At 39.4% G+C, this 12,305-nt stretch overlaps 1 long non-coding RNA gene across 1 annotated transcript in view; it reads right to left on the bottom strand.

Moving 5' to 3' along the window:
• The window catches only part of LOC103277598 (uncharacterized), a 39,490-nt gene extending 30,242 nt beyond the window's left edge, over positions 1-9,248 (bottom strand). The window contains exons 1-3 of the long non-coding RNA XR_505525.3: positions 9,187-9,248; positions 6,928-7,085; positions 5,667-5,879 (exon numbers count right to left, since the gene is read on the bottom strand). This is a non-coding gene — a long non-coding RNA (uncharacterized LOC103277598). The remainder of the gene's footprint in view (positions 1-5,666; positions 5,880-6,927; positions 7,086-9,186) is intronic.
• Between the last annotated feature and the right edge of the window lie 3,057 nt (positions 9,249-12,305).

The following is a 12,305-nucleotide window of genomic DNA, read 5'->3' as shown; positions in this document are numbered from 1 at the left end:
CCATTTGTTATACTGGCCGAGATCCTGCATCAAAGAGATGGAGTATAACTTTGTGCAATAGTTATTTTAATCCCCCTTGTATGTGGATTGAATCTCATAGCACATGTAGTTCAGTATGTGTAAAGAACATCACATCAATACACAAAATGCATTACCATTTGAAACTAGCACATTTGTCAGTGAAATTGCTCCAAATGTACAATTCCACACCTGCAACCTTGAACTGAATTGAATCCAGTTGTTCTAACAGAAAACAAAAATGCTCAACAGCTTCTGTAGAAGAACTTACATACCTGTAAAATATCAACAGGATTCCAAACAATGTGTAGCCTGACTCTTGATTATGTTGTGTAGTTGTTTGAATGACAGACTATGTCTCCATTGATACTTACCATTTAATGCAATTTCAAACTGGTTTTGGAGAAAGTGATTTTGCTGTGCAGATTATTATAAAAGAAATCTTGGAATCAGTTTGAGGCCTGGATTGTGACTAGACAAAATACTTTGATGCACATAAAGGGCTTTCTTTCACGTGCTTTTGTGAGGGTTTGTTGCTTGGGCAGCATAGTCTGAAGCTGTAGATGGGGCCTAGGATTCTGGGAGACCAGGATTTGAATCCCCACTTAGCCATGAAAGCCCACTTTGTGAACCTGAACAAGTTACTATCTTTCAGTCTCAAAGAAAGGCAATGGCAAACCTCTCCTGAATATTTTTTTCCAAGAAAACCCTTTGAGAATCACTGAAAATCAGAGTCACCTTGAAGACACATAACAACAACAACAACAACCTGTACATTCTGTATTGATAGGGATCTATGGTCGAGTCAAGTGGGTACCACTAGGGATTCAAAATCTGAAAGGCACAACCATGGGTTAGGATTTTAAAAAGCTGTCAAATCAGATAGCACATATTTTCAGAAAGCTGTTCCATACTTTAGATGAATCATCATAAGAATCCAAAAACAAAGTATGTGCTGGAAGAAGACAACATATGAATCACATATGTGTAACTTGCATGGCCTATGCAGGCACCCGTGATAACATTTTCTTGATCAGGTGTTTCCTTTGGAAAGCCAGTCACTCGACATTTTCAGCAACCAAAAGCTACAGAAGGAAGGAAGCCCTTTGCACTGAGGAAAGTATGCGTTGGGAGTTTCCCAAACAGTATTTTTAAGGCTATAAGAACATGTTGCTACAGGGGCACATTGTTAATATTTTCAAAGAGAATTGGCACAGAAATATACTTTAAAGTGATGGGTGGCTGAAGATGCTTTTGTTTGCAGAAAAGCAAACTGAACATCTGGATATACTTCTGTACTTTCAAAAAGGATTCATAAGTTAACAAAACTGGTCCAAATATAACTAAAGTAAGAAGAAGGCGGCGGCGGCAGCACCATACAGCTAACAAACCTTTAATCTCTACTGTCAATAGACCACACATATTTTTCCCATTTATAGGCATGGAGGGATGTGTAGGTTTAAGAAAAGAGATTAATAATGGTCATGTAATCTTTCTTCTGTATATAAAAATAGTTTGGATTTCTGGGACCTTTACATGGGTAAGGAATGAAACACACTGATGAAGAATAAATCCATCAGATATACAAAATCATAATTGAACCTAGGCTGAATCGACACAGGCTAAATAATGCATCCTTCTCTTGATCCCAGTGCTGTTGGAACTCACCACGTTCCTCTCTCTCCCATATGAAAACACTTCTTTCTAATGTCTGAGGGCTTTAAGGTGATTTTTAAAAACCTCTAGTTTACTCTGCTGTTTTTGGGAAGAATTGCATTATTAGAATTTGTAGTTTAGTCCTAAAATTGGAATTGTGGTAGAACAAAAATTTGGAATGGAACCTAGTTGGTGGGTGGTCACTTAGGTGGTTATGTAAATCATTTTATGGAAGAATAGTACACCTGTATTGGCATCTGTCTTTGTTATTAGGTTTTTTTTCTTGAAAGGAGTGACTTGAGAAACTGCAAGTCGCTTCTGGTGTGAGAGAATTGATTATCTGCAAGGATGTCGCTTGGGAGACGCCTGGATATTTTGATGTTTTTACCATACTAGTAGGAGGCTTCTCTCATGTCCCTGCATGGAGAGGGAGCTGATAGAAGGAGCTCATCTACTCTCTCCCCGGATTGGATTCGAACTGGCAACCTTCAGGTCAGCAACCCAACCTTCAAGTCATCAACCCGGCATAAGGGTTTAACCCACTGCGCCACCGGGGGCTCTTTGTTATTAGCAACAGTGTTATTATGGTGTTTGTATGTACTTTCACAGGATGACATTTCATCAATTCCTCCAGTACTGACTTTACAGAAGTACTGGAGGATAATCACATCAAAGGGAAAACAAATTCTATTTGATTGCACAAATATGGCCAGCATTGCAGGAATAATAATAATAATAATAATAATAATAATAATAATAATAATAATAAGAAGAAGAAGCCCTGGCAGAATATGTAAAGCAAAGTGAAGAACCTGCTTTGATTGAAGTCAAAAATCAGAAACTCCTCAAAGCACAGCAGACAAAAAAACAGTACAAGAAAACCACACTACAAACTAGAGCTGACAGCTGGCACAACAAAACATTGCATGGAAAGTTCCTTGACAAAATTGAAGGAAAAGCTGATAAGGAGAAGACCTGGCTCTGGCTCACGAATGGGACCCTGAAGAAGGAGACAGAAGGCCTGATCCTTGCAGCCCAGCAGCAAGCCATCAGAACAAATGCAATTAAGGCCAAGATCGAAAAATCAGCTGATGACCCAAAATGCAGACTCTGCAAAGAAACTGACAAAACCATTGATCATATCCTCAGCTGCTGTAAGAAAATCGCACAGACAGACTACAAACAGAGGCACAACTATGTGGCCCAAATGATTCATTGGAACTTATGCCTCAAGTACCACCTCCCAGCAGCAAAGAACTGGTGGGATCACAAACCTGCAAAAGTATTGGAAAATGAGCACACAAAGATACTGTGGGACTTCCAAATTCAGACTGACAAAGTTCTGGAACACAACACACCAGATATCACAGTTGTGGAAAAGAAAAAGGTTTGGATCATTGATGTTGCCATCCCAGGTGCCAGTCGCATTGACGAAAAACAACAGGAAAAACTCAAGATTGAACTTCAAAGACTCTGGCAGAAACCAGTGCAGGTGGTCCCAGTGGTGATGGGCACACTGGGTGCCGTGCCAAAAGATCTCAGCCGGCATTTGGAAACAATAGACATTGACAAAATTACAATCTGTCAACTGCAAAAGGCCACGCTACTGGGATCTGCACGCATCATCCGAAAATACATCACACAGTCCTAGACACTTGGGAAGTGTTCGACTTGTGATTTTGTGAAACGATATCCAGGATATCTATCTTGTTTGCTGTGTCATACAATAAATAATAATAATAATAATAATAATAATAATAATAATAATAATAATAATAATAATTGGGACTGTAGTGCTATGACTGTATAGTGTAAAAGAGCTCCATACAGCAAGGGCAAATGTGAAGGGATTTTTTTCTTTCTTAGTATCCTGCTTTTTCAGAGGTAGGTAAATCATATAAAATAGGAAGACCTTAGGGGAATTAACATGGGGATTTTAAAGGCTTTAGGTTAGGACCAAAACATTCTTCTGGAAAGGAAGAGGTGCAACCGAATATGAAGGATGGCAACCAAACAGCCTGCGGGTGGCATTCCTCTCCTATATGGATTTGACAAGAACAACAAAAGAAGCTCTGATGTGTACAATCCAGTGCTGAGAAAAGGCAGGATGGGGGGACGAGGAGATAGATTATTGTGCTGTTAGGCCTTAGGGATATATTATCTCTCTGACAGGAATGACTGAACTGCTTCCAGAGATGAAGGGATGCCACTGAAAGCAGGGAAATCCCCTCATCCTCCCTCCCTTCTGTTGGAAGAATGTTAATAAAGGGTTTCTTGGTTTACCTTGTCTTCCTTCTCAGGAGCATATAAGAGAGATCACTCTGGATTGCAAATTAGGGCTCCTCAGAAGATCTTTTTCCATAACTTGGGAAAAGTTGTTTTTTGGACTACAACTCATAGAATCCCTCCAACCAGCATGCTGGTTTTCAAGGATTTGTGAAATGTGACCAAAAGGTATGAGGTAGCAGAAGATGTCCTTGGAGATATTCCATAATGTCTGTTATAAGGAGATTAGGAATTATGCCATCCATTGAGCACATATAATTTAAATATCCAGTTACTCTCATGGGAGTTTTGAACAGGGATTTTCAGCCCTTCTGTGAGTTGTCAATGCAAAATATCCAACCTTTACCAATATGAGTTCTGTCTGAAAACTCTGCTTTTCTGGACTTTTCTCTAAAACAGAGTCAAGTGAAAAATTCCCAGTCTCATTCATATTGTGCTCCTTGGAATCCCAACTGCATTCTTATCCCATCCTTGCCCTACATCCAGTTGCTCAATTTCCTTTTCTTTTTTCCTTCTGCACAGAAAATGTAAATGTATATACCAGTTTTCAGTATATTTTATTTTTCTGACATCCACATAGTTTCCAAAGTGATGTGTACTTTGTCTGGGAAGACTTCCCTGTAGGAATAAAATTGATGTTTTCCTCAAGCATCTCAGCTTCAATTGAATTATCTCCTTTCTCTAAAACAAGAATTAGGTTTAGTCTACAAATAATATGGTGAAATCATTTTGGGCAAGCAATAAGTAAGAAAACAACCTAGTATAACATGTATGTAAACAATGTATGTTTAAAGTTGAATGGGAACATGTAGTTCACCTTCCATTCCTCTCTCTCTCTGAAGAGTCCACCTTTACTGACATCCCCCTTTCTTCTTCTCTTTGGAATTAACACCCAACCAATTCAGCAAGGAGAGGAGGAATAACACAACTCCACATTTCCCTTTCACCTTCCATCCAGGTCCAATTAAATCATCCTGAAGCTTAGGATAGATAATGCTTTAAAATTACCATAGCATTATCCCTGAATGCATCTAATTCTAAAAACTATGAGAAAGATGAAATCTAGCTTTAGAAAGCTGTATTTAGGGGCCTTTCATCATCAGTAGCCCTCAACTGTAGTTTACTTAGCTTGTGCCCTTCCATGCAAGATTCATGCAAGAAAAGCATGTGCTGCTCCCCTGAGCTGCAGCCTTCCTCACAGTCCAACATTTTGCAGATGAAAACTGAGACAAGTATGTCCAAGCGACAAACATTATTAATGAAGAATAGGGCAGGCTGCAGCAGTTTGCTATTGCCTGGGCAAACTGAGAAATGTAAGATTCCACCCACTCCTGTTCTCTTCTTGCTGGGTTAGTTGGATACAAATCACTTTGAAGTCAGTTTTCAGCAATGGAAATAATATGGAGGAAACTGGGAGAAGGAAAGAGAATATGGGAACTGTCTCTGTCTACTTGGGATATTTGGAGGGGATGTCTTTTTCATGTAGTCTATAGATTACAGTTGGCAGAGTTCTGATCATTTTGAAAGGCACTAATGAGTGTGCTTGACTTTATTGGACTTGCATATTGATGTGTCACCTGGTAAAATTACCCCAGGAGAGAATGTGCAGATCAAATATGGTTTCCCTTAGGAACTGATTGCCTTATGAAGGTTGACAAAGAATGTGAATTTAGGAAAGATATCCAATTTTATTGCCAGCACCTTACCTTCTATGTAGCATGTGTGCGGCTCATTTGCTTGAGCCATTTGGTGCCCCTTGTTCTGCACGCAGACGAGTGTAATTCCATCTCTTTTTCCTGCTCTTTGGCTTCCTTTTCCTGCTGAAGCTAAATAGATGGGTCCTTGGAGAAGGATGCTTTCGGTGCGGGCAATGGGAGCTTGCCTTGGAGCGAAGCATGCCTTTCTGACCTTCTCCAGTTCTATGAAACAATGAGGTAATGATAACAATCTAAGTGAAACATCCTAAGAACTTTAGAAAAGACAAATAATTGCAGTTACGTGCAAGGTAATACTTGGCAGAAAAGACAATGCTTTGCATTACCCTATGCTTATGGCCTTTCACGAAGTCTGGATCTATCCATACCCACATATTCCAAGGTAAGTTGATCCAGAGATGCTCCAATGCAGCCTGGGAGTATTACACAGAGCACTTTGGCATTGGGGCTGCCACTGTGTCACAGGCCACCTGCAGTCCCTTTGCAGAGGCTTGCTGGCAATGCTGCTTCTTCTGGTCACATGGCTGGGTACCCTGTTGTGATCTTACCAGAAGCAACACAACAGTAGTCAGCAACACAGCAGTGGGTTTGTTGGGACATATGACACTGAATCAGGATGGATCCAGCTGTTCATACGTCCAAAAAACCACGGTCAAACTAGGGATCCCTGCAGTTTCCAAAGAAAATTCCTTTTCCCCTTCTGATGTGAATCCAGTCATAGCTTGCATAGACTCTCCACAGAAGCTAAAAGACCAGTCCACTTTATTTGATCTGTGACAACTCATAGATTTCAGTAGGCAGTTTAGATCAGCCTGTAACCATTGCGCCAAGCTTAACTTAACAACTATGCACAATAGATACTTTTCAGTTTTGACCCTTAACTGGATAAACAAAAATGTTGCTGGGAAGGTACCTGAGAGGCTGGAAAGGTTTCTTTGGGAACCTACAGTTTGTATTCTATATCTTAATTTCAACTACAGTAAACTAATAGAATCAACCACTGAATGTTAAGTCCAGACATAGGTAAATCCCATGTATTCAATAAGTCTACTTTAGTTGGACCTATCAGTAGGATTTAGAGTAGAAAAACTTTCTGAAATCTTCCAGATAGCTTAGTCAATGGCCACTCTAACTTGGGAACTGTGGGAGCTGTAGACTCCAAAGTAGCTTTTTCTAAATCATGTCTCTGTACCAAAATGAATAAATAGGTCAAACAGAAAGTTATCTAGTTGTACCTAGTGTCAAGACATACCTTGTATTTTTGAGAAAATGATCCTGAACAGGAAGGGCATCCACCCAATCGGGGTCTATACCCAGCAGATATAACTGATAAGTGTTCAATGATTGTCCCATCTTCTAGAAGTGTCAGCTCACTGTTGCCCAGTACTATTATTCCATGAGGGTAAGCACCTGACAACAGAAGAAGTTAAAATGTTAGATTGGAACCTACCTTTATGACGCTTCTTTGTTTATCATTAAAAAATAGAATATACCCTTTGACAATATTAGTTCAAGAAGAATACAAAAACAGAGAACCAGGAGACTTAGAGCCTTTTCACACACACAGAATAACCCAGAATATTAAGGCAGATAATCCACAATATCTGCTTTGAACTGGATTATCTGAGTCCACAATGCCATATAATCCAATTCGATGTGGATTTTAAATAGTTGTGCGGAAGGGGCCAATATGATGATGATGATGATGATGATGATGATGATGATGATGATAACAACTTTATTTACAGTATATCCTGCCACCATCTCCCGAGAGGGACTCGGGGCAGCTTACAAAATTGCAATATCTCTACAAGTCTGACACTTGGAAAAGTTCTTTTGGCTTTTTTTTTAGTAACTCATTCAAAACCGAATGCAACATGACCGAGGACCATGCTGTTTTGGGGATTCTGGGAATTATCATCCAAAGTTATATATAAGGCTGCACAGTTGTCCTTCCATATCCATGGATTCTGGATCCACAGATTCAATCATCAATGCATTGGTTTTTTTTAAAAAAATCCCTTTTATATAAGGGATGCCATTTTATGTGATTTAAGCATCCACAGATTTGGTATCCATGGGGGACTTGGAATCAAACCTGAGCAGATACCAAGGGCCCATGGTATACAGTATACAGATTTTACAATCTAAGGAAGTGGTTCTCAACTTGTGGGTCCCCAGGTGTTTTGGCCTACAATTCCCAAAAATCCCAGCCAGTTTACCAGTTGTTAGGATTTCTGGGAGTTGAAGGCCAAAACATCTGGGGAACAACAGGTTGAGAACAACTGATCTAAGGCTACATCTATATCACTCTAGGATTGTATTAGGGATGAGAGATTTCTCCTATGATTTCTACTAGATTCCACTATTCTCTGGGAATTTGTCCATAGTGTTCTCCAGTTTGCATACAGTTTCCTTACAATGATTGTTGCTGTTGTTATGTAGCTCCAGGTCTGACTTACAGAAACTCTAACACAGAGTTTTCCTGGCAAGGTGTCTTGAGAGGAGACTTGCCATTACTTTCCTCTATGGCTAAGAGAGTCCGATTTGTCAAAAGTCACTTAGTGGGTATTCAAATCCTGGTGCCTTAGAATCTTAATCCAACACTCAAACTACTATAGTACAATTTGGCTCCATTTTTCAGTAAATACTCAGTAACAACTGAGGGGCACTGCCAACTGCCAACAAATACGTAAAACTGGCAATGGCATCAGAAACAGAATGTGTCAAATGCTTGATTTCCTGGCACAGTAGACAGGTTGGTATGTTCTTAAGTAATGAATGTTGAGACGCCTTCCCTAATTTCTCTTGGTGATTTTATCACTCTCCAAATGGAAAAAATGTGTTTCTCTCCTTGTGTCTGAAGGTAATGGAAAATAGTATGACACACTGGGATTAGTCAAAACAATGAGAAACATGAAATCCCCCTCAGAGTAGAATGTCGACTTCAGAATTTGACTCACAACTTTTAACGGGAATCTCAGGGCCCTAACAGACTATGCTATCATAGCACTATTATTCTACTTTAATTGCCATGACAAAACTCCACGGAATTTGGGGATTGTAGTTTTCGTAACTTTTCATCAAGCAATTAATTGTGCCAATTGGAAATTTCAGGTGTACCTTTCTCTCTTATTGTTAGAGCTATTAGCATGAAACTTTCTACAATTATAGAACACATTTACCACTGTTAGCCCATCAAATTTCAGAACATTTCACTCATCCACTGATTTTTGGGAAATTTTCAAGGTTTTTACAAACAACATTTTGTAAAAGAAAACTACATGAGCTATCTCCTTGAATTTTCTATACAATGATACAAGATAACAGGGGATCATTCCCCCAAGTTTCAGAAATATTTATACATCTATTGATTTTTGAGAATTTTTAAATTTTTGACAAAAAACATTATTTTTAAAGCCACAATAGCTATCTCATTGAATATTTCTCATATTAACCAATAGAACTGCAATTTAGGGATTTCTTCCCAACCCAGCACTAACTTACTTACTTGTATTGAAGTATCAGTCAGCCCTCCTCTTTGCAGAGTCAACAATTTATTCGAACTCTGGCTGGCTACTGCTAGGAGGGACAAATCTCTCCCCTATCCTAATTGGAGCTTTCTGATGCTGAGCAGAAGTCTGGGAAATGTAGTTTAGGGCAGAGCTTTTAAAATTCTCTGCCATAGGGCTCCTCGCGTTCCCATACTACATTTTCCAGAATTCTGTGCTGTCGCAGTCTTTTTCACTCAGCTTCTCCTACCCTGCTGCTTTCCTTTCGTCATGGCGAGAGGCTATTAATTTAAAGAGGAATGACAGCCTTTTTGACTTCCCTTGCTTATGCTGAAAATGAAATTAAGCATTACAGATTTCAAACAAAAAAGTATTGGATGAGTTTTGATTCTTAAGGTTTTGCATGGCCCGTGTTTCTTAATAACTGTTGATATATACAAGCCCCCGATGGTGCAGCGGGTTAAACCGCTGAGCTGTTGAACTTGCTGACTGAAAGGTCAGCAGTTCAAATCAGAGGAGAGGGGTGAGTTCCTGCTGTTAGCCCCAGCTTCTGCCAACCTAATAGTTCTAAAACATGCAAATATGAGTAGATCAATAGGTACTGCTCCAGCGAGAAGGTAACAGTGCTCTATGTAGTCATGCCAGCCACATGACCTTGGAGGTGTCTATGGACAACGTTGGCTCTTCGGCTTAGAAATGGAGATGAGCACCAACCCCCAGAGTCGGACACAACTAGACTTAATGTCAGGGGAAAACCTTTACCTTTACCTATATACAAAACTTACAAATTAGATATGATTTGCTAAATAAAAATGAAGATTTACACACCCCTACTACCTAGTGGTTGTTTTAGACATTTACATTAATTTGTTAGCAACCATATGCAGTGATTCCAGTGGACTCTGTAGAAAATACTTCAGCTGTACTTCATAAAAAAGAAAATCAGCCTGTTTAGCAAGCCATTAACATACTGATTTATTATCAGCAAATGTTTGATTTTATATATCTATATGCCCAGACTCATATAATAATTTCTTGGTTGGAAAAGGGTCATGAGGGGGGGAAAAAAAATCTTTAAGAAGCCCTGGCTTAGAAGATAAAATATTCTTCCGTATCTTGCTGGGAATTATTGTAGAGTCTAAAACAGTAGTGGACAAATTTTACCTTGCAGTTTGCATGAGATCGTCTGGATCCTTTTTGCCATGTGCTAGATTCCTCATCCTCCCCCCCAAAAAAATTGAAAGGAAGATTAGGTAAAACTGGCCAAAAGGAGTTGTACACACCTTCTAAAAACTGGTTTCATCCAGTTTCATTTTTGACCACTTTGTCAATTTTAGGGGAGACAGCCTAGTAAGTGGGTGAAAATGGCATCTATTCCCTCTCTAGTTGAGTAATTGCAAGAAACTTTTCATTTGTAATTAGTTATTTTCGAACTCTCATAGGAAGGGTTGTTGTGTGTTTTCTGGGCTATAAGGCAGGCTGAAGCCAGGACATGAATCTGGCAAGGACATTAATGCTAAACAATGTGACTAATTACAACATTCACACTGGCGTCCAACTGACAAGAGTTCCTTCTCCCACCCTGAACCTTCCACAGATATATAAACCTTCCTTGCTTAGTTTTTTCCAATATACCTCACAACCTCTGAGGATGCCTGCCATAGATGTGGGCAAAATGTCAGGAGAGAATGCTTCTGGAACATGCCCATACAGCCTGGAAACCACACAACAACCCTGTGATTCTGGCCATGAAAGCCTTCAACAACACATCTCATAGGAAAGGACAGAAGGAGGCTCTGATGTGTTCAAGGTGAAAATTGAAACACTGTTTTATAAAATATCCACTGATAATTTGTAAGCAATCATTAACAGCTCCCAAATAACAACTTTGCAACACATTTGTTTAAACAAGAGTATCAGAGCTTCACTGAAATAGTTATCCATTGGTTCTTCCTTAGGCCCCTTCCACACAACTGTATAAAACCCACATTGAACTGGATTATATGGTGGTGTGGACTTAGATAACCCAGTTCAAACATATTGTGGGATTTTCTGCTTTGGTATTCTTGTTATATGGCTGTGTGAAAGGGCCCTGAGTCCACACTGCCCTATAATCCAGTTCGATGTGGATTTTATACAGTTGTGTGGAAGGGCCTAATGAACAAAGCAGAGTATGAGTCTGCATAGCATCCTAATCTTACTCAACCTGGCCTCCAAGTGAGTTTTCATAAATGTTCCCAAACACCCTGACTTTTTATTACCTTACACAAAGCCTTGCAATAATTTAAAAGGTCTGTTTAGTGGTTTTACCCTTTAACAACGCAAAAAATGAAATCTAAAGTTGTTACAATAACTTAAAAGGCCTTGCTTATTGAAGAAAAGCCTTTAGCATGAGTAGAGTTCAAAGCTGCTATACTTGTATCAGACAAGACTTCAAAGAACTGACAGCCTAAAGACATATTTTCCTCTTTTTTCAGCTTTGTTAAAAATAACATCATAAAAGCAAAGCTAGTTGCTTACCTCAGAAAACAGGCTTGAAGTCAGTACCTAGTAGATGGTAAGTGTAATGGAAGAGCATCTACATCTGCAACAAGGTTTAAACTGCGAGGCACGTATAGCCCTTGTAAAATGCTTATCTTTGCTAGAGAAAGACTGCTTCTTCTGCTACAATCATATGCTCCTATTGTCCCAGCAGTGTAAACATTTTACTATTCATGTTAAGAAGGGCTAAAAAGACAAAGTGTCCTAGAACAAATCAGGCCCATTTCATGAGAAGAGATAACTCACTAGGACAGACAATAATGATTAAGCCAAAGGATGATCTAGCGCAGGGATCCTCAAATCTTTAAAGCCAAGGCCTGGTTCATGGTCTTTCAGACTATAGGGGTGCTGAACTATAGTTTTTAAAAAATCATGAACAAATTCCTATGCACATTGCACACACACACACACACACACACACACATATATATATAGTAAAGGTAAAGGTTTCCCCTGACATTAAGTCCAGTCGTGACCAACTCTGGGGATTGGTGCTCATCTCCATTTATAAGCCGAAGAGCCGGCGTTGTCCATAGACATCTCCAAGGTCATGTGGCTGGCATGACTGCATGGAGCG

The sequence above is a fragment of the Anolis carolinensis genome, chromosome 2 (assembly GCF_035594765.1).
Source record: "Anolis carolinensis isolate JA03-04 chromosome 2, rAnoCar3.1.pri, whole genome shotgun sequence".
In the NCBI taxonomy this organism is placed as follows: Eukaryota; Metazoa; Chordata; class Lepidosauria; order Squamata; family Dactyloidae; genus Anolis; species Anolis carolinensis.
The sequence above is the reverse complement of the archived record's forward strand: the minus strand, read 5'-3'. Positions and strand labels throughout refer to the sequence as shown.